We start from the raw sequence: 14,058 nt of genomic DNA on the forward strand, positions 1-14,058 counted from the left end.
GGTACTGAGTTTGGATGATCAGCCAGGATCTCATTGAATGGCGGAGCAGGCTCGAGAAGCCGAATGGCCGACTCCTGCTCCTATCTTCTGTGTTTCTACGGATGTTCGACAAGCAGTCTGACAACTTCGAGACACACACACACACACACACACCTGCACATTCACACTCGCACACAAACACACCCACTGAGACAGCCGTACAATCCAAACCAGAAACACACACACACACACAAACCGCGAGGTCACAGAATGCTTTTTAATCCTTCCCATCTGCACAGACGAGCCCTGACTGATCTCAGCTTTGAAAAGCTTTGCTCACGTCTGTCAGCTTTTGTTCATCTCATCTGACAATCCCCGCTGACACCTCCCTTCCCATCACTAACAGGAGAGCACCAGAGGCAGGGACTGAGAAGAGACAAACACACGCACAAAGAACACAGCAACCGAAGTAAGTCAACAATTCATAGCTCAATGATTCACCTGCAGTTCATAAATACATGACCTGGGAGTTTTTGATCGGACAGTGTAGGGGGAGCATTACTCTGTATCTAAACCATGCTGTACCTGCCCAGGAAGTGTTTGATGGGACAGTGTAGAGGGAGCTTTACTCTGTATCTAAACCATGCTGTACCTGCCCAGGAAGTGTTTGATGGGACAGTGTAGAGAGAGCTTAACTCTGTATCAAACCCCGTGCTGTACCTGCCCTGGGAGTGTTTGATGGGACAGTGTAGAGGGAGCTTTACTCTGTATCTAACCTCGTGCTGTACCTGCCCTGGGAGTGTTTGATGGGACAGTGTAGAGGGAGCTTTAATCTGTATCTAAACCATGCTGTACCTGCCCAGGGAGTGTTTGATTGGACGATGTAGAGGGAACTTTACTCTGTATCTAACCCCGTGCTGTACCTGCCCTGGGAGTGTTTGATGGGACAGTGTAGAGGGAGCTTTACTCTGTATCTAACCCGTGCTGTACCTGCTCTGGGAGTGTTTGATGGGACAGTGTAGAGAGAGTTTTACTCTGTATCTAACCCATCCTGTACCTGCCCCGGGAGTGTTTGATGGGACAGTGTAGAGAGAGCTTTACTCTGTATCTAACCAATCCTGTACCTGCCCCGGGAGTGTTTGATGGGACAGTGCAGAGGGAGCTTTACTCTGTATCTAACCAATGCTGTACCTGCCCTGGAAGTGTTTGGTGGGACAGTGTAGAGGGTGCTTTACTCTGTATCTAACCCCGTGCTGTACCTGCCCTGGGAGTGTTTGATGGGACAGTGTAGAGGGTGCTTTACTCCGTATCTAACCTGTGCTGTACCTGCCCTGGGAGTGTTTGATGGGACAGTGTAGAGGGAGCTTTACTCTGTATCTAACACGTGCTGTACCTGCTCTGGGAGTGTTTGATGGGGCAGTGTAGAGGGAGCTTTACTCTGTATCTAACCTGTGATGTACCTGCCCCGGGAGTGTTTGATGGGACAGTGTAGAGGGAGCTTTACTCTGTATCTAGCCCATGCTGTACCTGCCCCTGGAGTGTTTGATGGGACGGTGTAGAGGGAGCTATACTCTGTATCTATCCTGTGCTATACCTGCCCTGGGAGTGTTTGATGGGACAGTACAGAGGGAGCTTTACTCTGTATCTAACCTGTGATGTACCTGCTCCGGGAGTGTTTGATGGGACAGTGTAGATGGAGCTTTACTCTGTATCTAACCCATGCTGTATCTGCCTCTGGAGTGTTTGATGGGACGGTGTAGAGGGAGCTTTACTCTGTATCTAACCCATGCTGTACCTGCCCCTGGAGTGTTTGATGGGACGGTGTAGAGGGAGCTTTACTCTGTATCTAACCCGTGCTGTACCTGCCCTGGGAGTGTTTGATGGGACAGTGTAGAGGGAGCTTTACTCTGTATCTAACCAATGATGTACCTGCCCTGGAAGTGTTTGATGGGACAGTGTAGAGGGAGCTTTACTCTGTATCTAACCCGTGCTGTACCTGCTCTGGGAGTGTTTGATGGGGCAGTGTAGAGGGAGCTTTACTCTGTATCTAACCCATGCTGTGCCTGCCCTGGGAGTGTTTGAAGGGACAGTATAGAGGGAGCATTACTCTGTATCTAACCCATGCTGTACCTGCCCTGGGAGTGTTTGATGGGGACAGTGTAGAGGGAGCTTTACTCTGTATATAACCCGTGCTTTACCTGCCCTGGGAGTGTTTGAAGGTACAGTATAGAGGGAGCATTACTCTGTATCTAACCCGTGATGTACCTGTCCTGGGAGTGTTTGATGGGACAGTGTAGAGGGAGCTTTACTCTGTATCTGATCTGTGCTGTACCTGCCCTGGGAGTGTTTGATAGGACAGTGTAGAGGGAGCTTTACTCTGTATCTAACCCGTGCTGGACCTGCCCCGGGAGTGTTTGATGGGACAGTGTAGAGGGAGCTTTACTCTGTATCTAACCCGTGCTGTACCTGCCGTGGGAGTGTTTGATGGGACGGTGTAGAGGGAGCTTTACTCTGTATCTAACCCGTGATGTACCTGCCCTGGGAGTGTATGATTGAACTGTGTAGACGGAGCTTTACTCTGTATCTAAACCGTGCTGTACCTTCCCAGGGAGTGTTTGATGGGACGGTGCAGAGGGAGCTTTACTCTGTATCTAACCCTGTGCTGTACCTGCCCTGGGAGTGTTTGATCGGACAGTTTAGAGGCAGCTTTACTCTGTATCTAACCCATGATGTACCTGCCCCGGGAGTGTTTGATGGGACAGTGTAGAGGGAGCTTTACTCTGCATCTAACCCGTGCTGTACCTGCCCCGGGAGTTTTTGATGGGACGGTGCAGAGGGAGCTTTACTCTGTATCAACCTGTGCTATACCTGCCCTGGGAGTGTTTGATGGGACAGTGTAGAGGGAGCTTTACTCTGTATCTAAACCGTGCTGTACCTGCCCTGGGAGTGTTTGATGGGACAGTGTAGAGGGAGCTTTACTCTGTATCTAACCCCGTGCTGTACCTGCCCTGGGAGTGTTTGATGGGACAGTGTAGAGGGTGCTTTACTCTGTATCTAACCCCGTGCTGTACCTGCCCTGGGAGTGTTTGATGGGACAGTATGGAGGGAGCTTTACACTGTATCTAACCCGTGCTGTACCTGCCCTGGGAGTGTTTGATGGGACAGTTTAGAGGGAGCTTTACTCTGTATCTAACCCGTGCTGTACCTGCCCTGGGAGTGTTTGATGAGACACTGTCGAGGGAGCTTTACTCTGTATCTAACCCGTGCTGTACCTGCCCTGGGAGTGTTTCATGGGACAGTTTAGAGGGAGCTTTACTCTGTATCTAACCCATGCTGTACCTGCCCTAGGAGTGTTTGATGGGACAGTGTAGAGGGAGCTTTACTCTGTATCTAACACCGTGCTGTACCTGCCCTGGGAGTGTTTGATGGGACAGTGTAGAGGGAGCTTTACTCTGTATCTAACCCGTGCTGTACCTGCCCTGGGAGTGTTTGATGGGATCGTGTAGAGGGAGCTTTACTATGTCTCTAACCCGTGCTGTACCTGCCCAGGGATTGTTTGAAGGGGCAGTGTAGAGGGAGCTTTACCCTGTATCTAACCTAGGCTGTACCTGCCCTGGGAGTGTTTGATGGGACAGTGTAGAGGGAGCTTTACTCTGTATCTAGCCCGTGCTGTACCTGCCCCTGGAGTGTTTGATGGGACAGTGTAGAGGGAGCTTTACTCTGTATCTAACCCATGCTGTACCCGCCCCTGGAGTGTTTGATGGGACGGTGTAGAGGGAGCTATACTCTGTATCTAACCTGTGCTATACCTGCCCTGGGAGTGTTTGATGGGACAGTATAGAGGGAGCTTTACTCTGTATCTAACCTGTGATGTACCTGCCCCGGGAGTGTTTGATGGGACAGTGTAGATGGAGCTTTACTCTGTATCTAACCCATGCTGTATCTGCCCCTGGAGTGTTTGATGGGACGGTGTAGAGGGAGCTTTACTCTGTATCTAACCCATGCTGTACCTGCCCCTGGAGTGTTTGATGGGACGGTGTAGAGGGAGCTTTACTCTGTATCTAACCCGTGCTGTACCTGCCCTGGGAGTGTTTGATGGGACAGTGTAGAGGGAGCTTTACTCTGTATCTAACCAATGATGTACCTGCCCTGGGAGTGTTTGATGGGACAGTGTAGAGGGAGCTTTACTCTGTATCTAACCAATGCTGTACCTGCCCTGGGAGTGTTTGATGGGACAGTATGGAGGGAGCTTTACACTGTATCTAACCCGTGCTGTACCTGCCCTGGGAGTGTTTGATGGGACAGTTTAGAGGGAGCTTTACTCTGTATCTAACCCGTGCTGTACCTGCCCTGGGAGTGTTTGATGAGACACTGTCGAGGGAGCTTTACTCTGTATCTAACCCGTGCTGTACCTGCCCTGGGAGTGTTTGATGGGACAGTGTAGAGGGAGCTTTACTCTGTATCTAACACCGTGCTGTACCTGCCCTGGGAGTGTTTGATGGGACAGTGTAGAGGGAGCTTTACTCTGTATCTAACCCGTGCTGTACCTGCCCTGGGAGTGTTTGATGGGATAGTGTAGAGGTAGCTTTACTATGTCTCTAACCCGTGCTGTACCTGCCCAGGGATTGTTTGAAGGGGCAGTGTAGAGGGAGCTTTACCCTGTATCTAACCTAGGCTGTACCTGCCCTGGGAGTGTTTGATGGGACAGTGTAGAGGGAGCTTTACTCTGTATCTAGCCCGTGCTGTACCTGCCCTGGGAGTGTTTGATGGGACAGTGTAGAGGGAACTTTACTCTGTATCTAACCCATGCTGTACTTGGCCTGGGAGTGTTTGATGGGACGGTGTAGAGGGAGCTTTACTCTGTATCTAACCCGTGTTGTCCCTGCCCTAAGAGTGTTTGATAGGACAGTGTAGAGGGAGCTTTACTCTGTATCTAACCCATGCTGTAGCTGCCGCTGGAGTGTTTGATGGGACGGTGTAGAGGGAGCTTTACTCTGTATCTAACCTGTGCTATACCTGCCCTGGGAGTGTTTGATGGGACAGTATAGAGGGAGCTTTACTCTGTATCTAACCCCGTGCTGTACCTGCCCTGGGAGTGTTAGATGGGACAGTGTAGAGGGAGCTTTACTCTGTATCTATCCCCGTGCTGTACCTGCCCTGGGAGTATTTGATGTGACAGTGTAGAGGGAGCTTTACTCTGTAACTAATCAATGCTGTACCTGCCCTGGGAGTTTTTGATGGGACAGTGTAGAGGGAGCTTTACTCTGTATCTAACCCGTGCTGTACCTGCCCTGAGAGTGTTTGATGGGACAGTGTAGAGAGAGCTTTACTCTGTATCTAACCCGTGCTGTACCTGCTCTGGGAGTGTTTAATGGGGCAGTGTAGAGGGAGCTTTACTCTGTATCTAAGCCGTGCTGTACCTGCCCTGGGACTGTTTGAAGGGACAGTATAGACGGAGCATTACTCTCTATCTAACCCGTGATGTACCTGTCCTGGGAGTGTTTGATGGGACAGTGTAGAGGGAGCTTTACTCTGTATCTAAACCGTGCTGTACCTGCCCCGGGAGTGTTTGATGGGACGGTGTAGAGGGAGCTTTGCTCTGTATCCAACCTGTGCTATACCTGCCCTGGGAGTGTTTGATGGGACAGTGTAGACGGAGCTTTACTCTGTATCTAACCTGTGCTGTACCTGCCCTGGGAGTGTTTGAAGGGACAGTTTAGAGGGAGCTTTACTCTGTATCTAACACGTGCTCCACATGCCCTGGGAGTGTTTGATGGGACAGTGTAGAGGGAGCTTGACTCTGTATCTAAACCGTGCTGTAACTGCCCAGGGAGTGTTTGATGGGACGGTGTAGAGGGAGCTTTACTCTGTATCTAACCCCGTGCTGTACCTGCCCTGGGAGTGTTTGATGGGACAGTGTAGAGGGAGCTTTACTCTGTACCTAACCCCGTGCTGTACCTGCTCTGGGAGTGTTTGATGGGACGGTGTAGAGGGAGCTTTATTCTGGATCTAATTCGTGCTGTACCTGCCCTGGGAGTGTTTGATGGGACAGTGTAGAGGGCGCTTTACTCTGTATTTAACCCGTTCTGTACCTGCTCCGGGAGTGTTTAATGGGACAGTGTAGAGGGTGCTTAACTCTGTATCTAACCCATGCTGTACCTGCCCCGGGAGCATTTATCAGAGTGTTACATTGAGAATTGTGGGGTATATCAGAGTGTTACAGTGAGGGATGTGAGGTATTTCAGAGTGTTACAGTGAAGAGTGTGGGGTATATCAGAGTGTTACAGTGAGAGGTGTGAGGTATTTCAGAGTGTTTCAGCGAGGGGTGTGGGGTATATCAGAGTGTTACCGTGAGGCGTGTGGGGTATATCAGACTGTTACAGTGAGGTGTGTGGGGTATATCAGAGTGTTACAGTGAGGGGTGTGGGATATATCAGTGTTACAGTGAGGGGTGTGGGTATTTCAGAGTGTTACAGTGAGGGGTGTGGTGTATATCAGTGTGTTAAAGTGAGGTGTGTGGGTTATATCAGTGTTACAGTGAGGGGTGTGGGGTATATCAATTTTATAGTGAGGTGTGTGGGGTATATCAGTGTGTTACGGTGAGGGGTGTGGGGTATATCAGAGTGTTACAGTGAGGGTGTGGGGTACATCAGAGTGTTACAGTGAGGGGTCTGGCGTTTATATCAGAGTGTTACAGTGAGTGGTGCATTGTATATCAGTGTTGCAGTGAGGATTGCGGGCTATATTTGATTGTTACAAAGAGGGGTGTGGGGTATATCAGATTGTTATAGTGAGGGGTATGGGTTATATCAGATTGTTATAGTGAGGGGTATGGGGTATAACAGTGTGTTACTGTGAGTGGTGAGGGGTATATCAGTGTGTTACAGTGAGGGGTGTGGGGTATATCAGTGTTACAGTGAGGGGTGTGGGGTATAACAGTGTGTTACTGTGAGTGGTGTGGGGTATATCAGTGTGTTACAGTGAGGGGTGTGGGGTATATCAGTGTGTTAAAGTGAGGGGTGTGGGGTATATCAGATTGTTATAGTGAGGGTTATGGGGTATAACAGTGTGTTACAGTGAGGGGTGTGAGGTATATCAGTGTGTTACAGTGAGGGGTGTGGGGTATATCAGTGTGTTAAAGTGAGGGGTGTGGGGTATATCAGATTGTTATAGTGAGGGTTATGGGGTGTAACAGTGTGTTACAGTGAGGGGTGTGAGGTATATCAGAGTGTTACAGTTAGGGGTGTGGTGTATATCAGAGTGTTACACTGTGGGGGGTGTGGGGTTTATCAATGTGGTACAGTGAGGGTTGTGGGGTATATCAGAGTCTTACAGTGAGGGGTTTGGGGTATATCAGGGTGTTTCAGAGAGGGGTGTGGGGTATACTAGTGCATTACAGTGAGGGGAGTGGGGTATATCAGATTGCTACAGTGAGGGGTGTGGGGTATATCAGTATTTTAAAGTGAGGGGTGTGTGGTTTATCAGAGTGTTACAGTGAGGCGCGTGGGGTATATCACTGTGTTACAGTGAGGCATGTGATGTATATCAGAGTGTTACAGTGAGGGGTGTGACGTATATCAGAGTGTTACAGTGAGGGGTGTTGGGTATATCAGAGTGTAACAGTGAGGGGTGTGGGGTATATCAATGTTAAAGTGAGGGGTGTGGGGTATATCAGTGCTACAGTGAGGGGTGTGGAGTATATCAGAGTGTTACAGTGGGGGGTGTGGGGTATATCAGAGTGTTACAGTGAGGGGTGTGGGGTATATCAGAGTGTTACAGTGAGGGATGTGGTGTATATCAGTGTTTTACAGTGAGGGGGTGGGGTGCATCAGAGTGTTACAGTGAGGGGTGTGGGGTATATCAGAGTGTTACAGTGAGGGGTGTGGGGTATATCTGAGTGTTACAGTGGGGGGTGTGGGGTATATCAGAGTGTTACAGTGAGGGGTGTGGGGTATATCAGAGTGTTACAGTGAGGGATGTGGTGTATATCAGTGTTTTACAGTGAGGGGGTGGGGTGCATCAGAGTGTTACAGTGAGGGCTGTGGTGTATATTAGAATGTTACAGAGAGGGATTGGGTATATCAGTGTGTTCCTGTGAGGGTGTAGTGTCCGTGTGTAGATAAAAACACTGAAGACAGGAGTTGGTTCATAGGTATTTACTAAGCAAGTCTGGGGGGGGTTCTAAAGGATATACACAATACACTGGCTTATATAGCCCAAGTGGCAATTACCGGCATTACGCACACCTGGGGCTCTTAAAGGCACATAGACCATAATTGCTCTTAAAGGCACATACACCACAATTCCTCCCCTTCTAGCTAACTAGTACATCATATTTTAAGTAATTATTAATTACATGTTATATGCAAAATAATATACATTGCTGTATTAATTAATTATAAGTTAGTCTCTCAGGAGGCTTCCTGACTCGGTCCGGATAACGCCTCGGGGGTGTAGTAGTTTCTGGTGGTGTAGTAGGTTCTTCTGGCAAGGCTGATTCAGCTTGAAGGCCAGTGTCGGGTTCATCGGGCTCCAGTATCACTGGATCGGAGGTAGATATGGTTATCTCTACTTCATCGTTAGATGTATAGAGTGGTGGTCTAGGTTGTCCCTTTTCGGATGACTTGATGATTTGGTCAGCATGGCGCCTTATTATGCTGTCTCCGATGTCCACGGTATACATCAGTGGTCCTAATCGTGTGCAGATAGTTCCAGGCTGCCATTTCTCGGTACGGTAGTCCCGGGCCAAAACCGGTTGGCCTATCTGGAAGGCCCTAGTTGGCCTTTCATTCATGCCCTGAAACTGCCGGTTCTCCACGTCCCTTCGGATGTTGGGCTTGACCAAATCCAGCCGGCATCTTAGGTTTCTATTGTAGAACATCATGGCGGGAGTTTGGTTAGTAACCATATGCGTTGCATTCCTATATGCAAATAAGAAGTTATCCACCTTGTGCTGAAGTTTTATGTCTTCATTACCCATGGCCTTGATGGCCTTCTTGAAGGTCTGGACAAACCTTTCAGCCAATCCATTGGTGGCGGGATGGTATGGGGCGGACGTGTAGTGCTTTACCCCATTGTTCTTTAAGAACTTTCTGAATTCTTCGGACATAAATTGCGGTCCATTATCAGAACATATCTGCTCCGGCAGCCCATTCCTGGCAAATATGGTCCTTAATACTGTGATGGTTTTCTCCGTGGTGGTGGAGGACATCTTTATTACCTCCGGCCACTTGGAGTGTGCATCAACTGCGATTAAGAACATTGAGTCCATAAATGGACCAGCAAAGTCGATGTGCACCCTTTGCCAGGGAGATGAGGGCCACTCCCATGGATGTAGAGGGGCCTGTGGCGGAGCATTTTGGACCTTCTGGCATCCTAGGCAGCTCTTGGTCATGTCTTCGATGTCTCCATCGATACCTGGCCACCATACAAACGCCCTAGCTAGGTTCTTCATTTTCACTCCACCCAGATGCCCCTCGTGAAGCTCCTTTAGCACTTTATCCTGGAGTTTGGGTGGAATCACCACTCTGGATCCACACATCAAGGTTCCTCGGCACACTGACAGCTGTTCTCTTCTTTGCGAGAATGCTGGCAACAGTGGTTCACCATGTGCTGGCCATCCCTTCACTGTTAAATCGTAGACCCGTGAGAGAGTAGGGTCATTTCTTGTCTCCCTTTCAATGGCAGAATTTGTCACCGGTAGACATTCCACTATGGTAGAGTGGAATATCTCTACTGGGTCTACTGTAGGTGCCTCTTCTATCGTTGGCAACGGTAGGCGTGATAAACCGTCAGCATTCCCATGCTGTTTTGACCCTTTGTATTCAATGTTGTATTGGTGTGCCCCTAGAAAAAGGGACCACCTCTGTAGTCTTTGTGCCGTCTGTGGTAAACCACTGTTTGTATTCCTGTTTGTCCTGTTTGTATTCCACTGTGTACATGCCTGGACATGCTTCGGCTGACTCCTCCCACAGGTCCTAGTATAAAGGTGACTGCTCCCCAGCCCTTAGTATCATGGACCGGTCGACCACGCGAGGCAGACCTCCATTCTGTTGTTAATAAAAGCCTTTGGTTACTCTTCTAACTCTCAGTCTTTTATGAGTAATTGATAGCGCATCAATTTTATTAACAACATTTTTATAATGGAGAAGATCCTCACACCAGCATGCCTGGACTTAGATCATCGGGAGGCGGACTCATCCACCAAGTTTACTCACTGGCTTAAGTGTTTCGATAAATTCCTGACCGCCTCTGCAGCAATCAAATCGGACGAGGACAAACTGGATGTCCTGACCTCCAAAGTGAACCATCGAGTGTACTCGGTCATCCAAGACGCGACCTCGTACGCGGACGCTATCAAGCTCCTCAAGGACCAGTACACGCGCCCAGTGAACGAAGTGTACGCCAGGCACCTCCTGGGGAGTCGTAAACAACAACCTGGGGAATCGACCGTGGAATACCTTCAGGCACTGTCTGTGCTTGGCCGGGCCTGTGGTTGTAAGGATGTAAAGGCCGCCGTGTACACAGAGGAACTTATCCGGGACGCTTTTGTAGCGGGCCACAGATCCAATTACACCCGACAGCGACTGTTGGAGCAGAGTAACCTCGACCTCAACAAGGCCTCTGAACTCGCACTATCGTTGGATGCAGCCTACCAGGGCATGGATGCCTACTCCTCTGCACCGTGGACGCCGCGGGGAATGACAGCCTGGGACACAGTAGGACTGCCTCATAGCGCCGTGCCACCCCAGCCACACCCCAACAACGGCCCAACTACCGCAGCAGTGTCCCAAGGCCAGACAGCAGTGCCCCAAGGCCAGAAATGCTACTTCTGTGGCCAGGCAAAACACCCCAGAGCGCGCTGCCCGGCGAAAAACGCGATCTGCTCGGGCTGCGGGAAGAAGGGACACTACGCTAGCGTCTGCAGGGCCAAAGCCACCCCGAACCCCAGCAGCGCCGCGTGTGGGCCATGCGGGCCGCCATCTTGGACATCCCTGGCCATGTGCGAATCACCGGTACAGCAGCCATTTTGGACGCCTCCAGCCACATGGGGATCATGGACGCCGCCATCTTGGACGACAGCCGGGACGCAGCAGGCCCCCGACACCGCCTCATCTGATACCCGCAGCGACACACCGACCCCTACGCTGGCATCCGTTACACTGGACCAAGCGAGACCGCACCAACTGGCCAGTTCCACAATGGACATTAAGGTAAATGGTCACGATACAATCTGCCTTTTTGACTCTGGGAGCACGGAGAGCTTCATCCACCCCGACACGGTGCGGCGTTGCTCTCTCCCAGTCCTGCCTGCGCAACAGCGGATTTCTATGGCCTCCGAGTCCCAGTCGGCGGACATCGGCGGCTACTGCGTGGTGACACTCGTAGTAGACGGGACCGTGTACGATCATTTTAAACTTCTGGTCCTGCCTGACCTCTGCGCTGCCGTCCTGCTGGGGTTAGATTTTCAGTGCCACCTTAAAAGTGTTACGATGGCGTACGGTGGACCCCTACCCCCACTCACAGTCCGCAGCCAGCAGCTTCCAAACTGCCCGCCGCGCACCAGGTGCAACCTCTCCACACTCAGAGTCACCCCCCCCCAACTGTTTGCTAACCTCACCCCCGACTGTAAGCCCATCGCCACAAAGAGCAGGCGATACAGTGCCGGGGACAGGGTTTTCATTAAAACCGAAGTGGAGCGGCTCCTGAAGGAAGGGATTATTGAGGGCAGCACCAGCCCCTGGCGAGCCCAGGTTGTGGTCGTTAAGACCGGCGAGAAGCAGCGCCTGGTCATCGACTACAGCCAGACAATAAATCGCTACACCCTGCTGGACGCCTACCCACTCCCCCGTATAGCTGATATGGTCAACCAGATCGCGCAGTACCGCGTCTTCTCGACCATTGACCTGAAATCAGCGTACCACCAGCTCCCCATCCGCCCTGAGGACCGCCAGTACACTGCCTTTGAGGCAAACGGCCGCCTCTATCACTTCCTTAGGGTTCCCTTTGGCGTCACCAATGGGGTCTCCGTCTTCCAAAGGGAGATGGACCGGATGGTAGATCAAAATGCATTGCAGGCCACTTTCCCATATCTGGACAATGTGACCATCTGCGGCCGTGACTTGCAGGACCATGACGCAAACCTCGAAAAATTCCTCCGCACCGCCCAACTCCTAAACCTGACATATAACAAGGAGAAGTGCATATTCCGCACAAACCGCCTCGCCATCCTTGGCTGTGTTGTGGAACACGGAGTCATCGGCCCCGACCCCGACCAGATGCGTCCCCTTATGGAACTTCCACTGCCCCACTGCCTCAAGGCCCTGAAGAGGTGCCTAGGGTTTTTCTCCTATTACGCCCAGTGGGTCCCCTACTATGCGGACAAGGCCCGTCCGCTGATCAAGTCCACCTCTTTTCCCTTGACGGCAGAGGCCCGCTTAGCCTTCCACCGTATCAAGGAGGACATTGCCAAAGCCACCATGCACGCAGTGGACGAATCCATCCCCTTCCAGGTGGAAAGCGACGCGTCTGACTTTGCCCTGGCCACTACCCTCAATCAGGCGGGGAGACCCGTGGCCTTCTTTTCACGAACCCTCCAAGGCCCGGAGACCAGACACTCCGCTGTTGAGAAGGAGGCCCAGGCGATTGTGGAGGCTGTGCGTCATTGGAGGCACTACCTGGCCGGAAAACGATTTACCCTGCTCACTGACCAGCGTTCAGTTGCTTTTATGTTTAACAACAAGCAGAGGGGCAAAATCAAAAATGACAAGATCTTGAGGTGGAGAATCGAACTTTCCACCTACAACTACGAGATCTTGTACCGGCCCGGGAAGCTAAATGAACCCCCGGATGCGCTATCGCGTGGCACCTGCGCCAGCGCGCAGATCGATAGACTGCGGGCCCTCCACAATGACCTCTGCCACCCGGGGGTCACCAGGTTCTTCCACTTCATCAAGGCCCGCAACCTGCCTTACTCTATTGAGGAGGTCAGGACCATGACCAGGAACTGCCAAGTCTGCGCTGAGTGCAAACCGCACTTTTATAGACCAGACAGGGCCCACCTGATAAAAGCCACTCGCCCCTTCGAGCGCCTGAGCGTCGATTTTAAAGGGCCTCTCCCCTCCTCCGACCGCAATGTGTACTTCCTCAATATTATTGATGAGTACTCCCGTTTCCCGTTCGCATTCCCCTGCCCGGACATGACCAGTGCCACGGTCATTAAATGTCTGAACAACCTCTTCACCCTGTTCGGCTTCCCCAGCTATATCCATAGCGACCGGGGCTCATCGTTTATGAGCGACGAACTCCGTCAGTACCTGCTAACTAGGGGTAGTGCCACAAGCAGGACCACCAGTTACAACCCCCGGGGGAACGGACAGGTGGAAAGAGAAAATGCGACAGTTTGGAAGGCCGTCCTGCTAGCCTTAAAGTCTAGGGGCCTTCCAACCTCCCGCTGGCAGGATGTGCTCCCCGATGCGCTCCACTCTATTCAGTCACTGCTCTGCACTGCCACTAACACCACCCCTCATGAGAAAATGTTTGTCTTCCCAAGGAAGTCCACATCGGGGACATCGCTACCGCCATGGCTGACGTCCCCAGGGCCGGTCCTACTGAGAAGACACGTGAGGACCCATAAAATGGACCCCCTGGTCGAGAGGGTCGACCTCCTCCACGCCAACCCCCAGTATGCTTACATCGCATACCCGGACGGGCGGGAGGACACAGTCTCCATAAGAGACCTTGCACCCTCGGGGGCCGCAGTAACCCACTACCCACTACCACCCCCCCCCACGATCCGATATCCAGCCCCAGCAGACGGCAGGCCTGGGCCCCGCGACCCGCTCGACATCTACGAGGACGACACGCCTGTGCCACAGCCTACGCTGGACTCGACGCCGGAAACTTCACTACCCCTGCCGTCGCCATGCAGATCACAGCGGCAGACAAGACCTCCGGAGAGACTCCAATACACTAACTTTTAATACACTTCACCCCGCCGGACTCAATTTTAAACAAGGGGTGAATGTGGTAAACCACTGTTTGTATTCCTGTTTGTCCTGTTTGTATTCCACTGTGTAC

General features: G+C 51.5%; 1 protein-coding gene across 1 annotated transcript in view; it reads left to right on the forward strand.

The window, feature by feature from the left end:
* The first annotated feature begins 342 nt into the window (after positions 1–342).
* The window catches only part of LOC147091225 (guanine nucleotide-binding protein G(I)/G(S)/G(T) subunit beta-3-like), a 129,698-nt gene continuing 115,982 nt past the window's right edge, over positions 343–14,058 (forward strand). Inside the window, exon 1 of the mRNA XM_085976524.1 lies at positions 343–448. The gene's annotated coding sequence lies outside the window, so the exon portion shown is untranslated. The remainder of the gene's footprint in view (positions 449–14,058) is intronic.

Source organism: Somniosus microcephalus, unplaced genomic scaffold (genome assembly GCF_052327205.1).
Source record: "Somniosus microcephalus isolate GS21.2 unplaced genomic scaffold, FLI_Smic_1.0 unresolved_chr3, whole genome shotgun sequence".
NCBI lineage: Eukaryota > Metazoa > Chordata > Chondrichthyes > Squaliformes > Somniosidae > Somniosus > Somniosus microcephalus.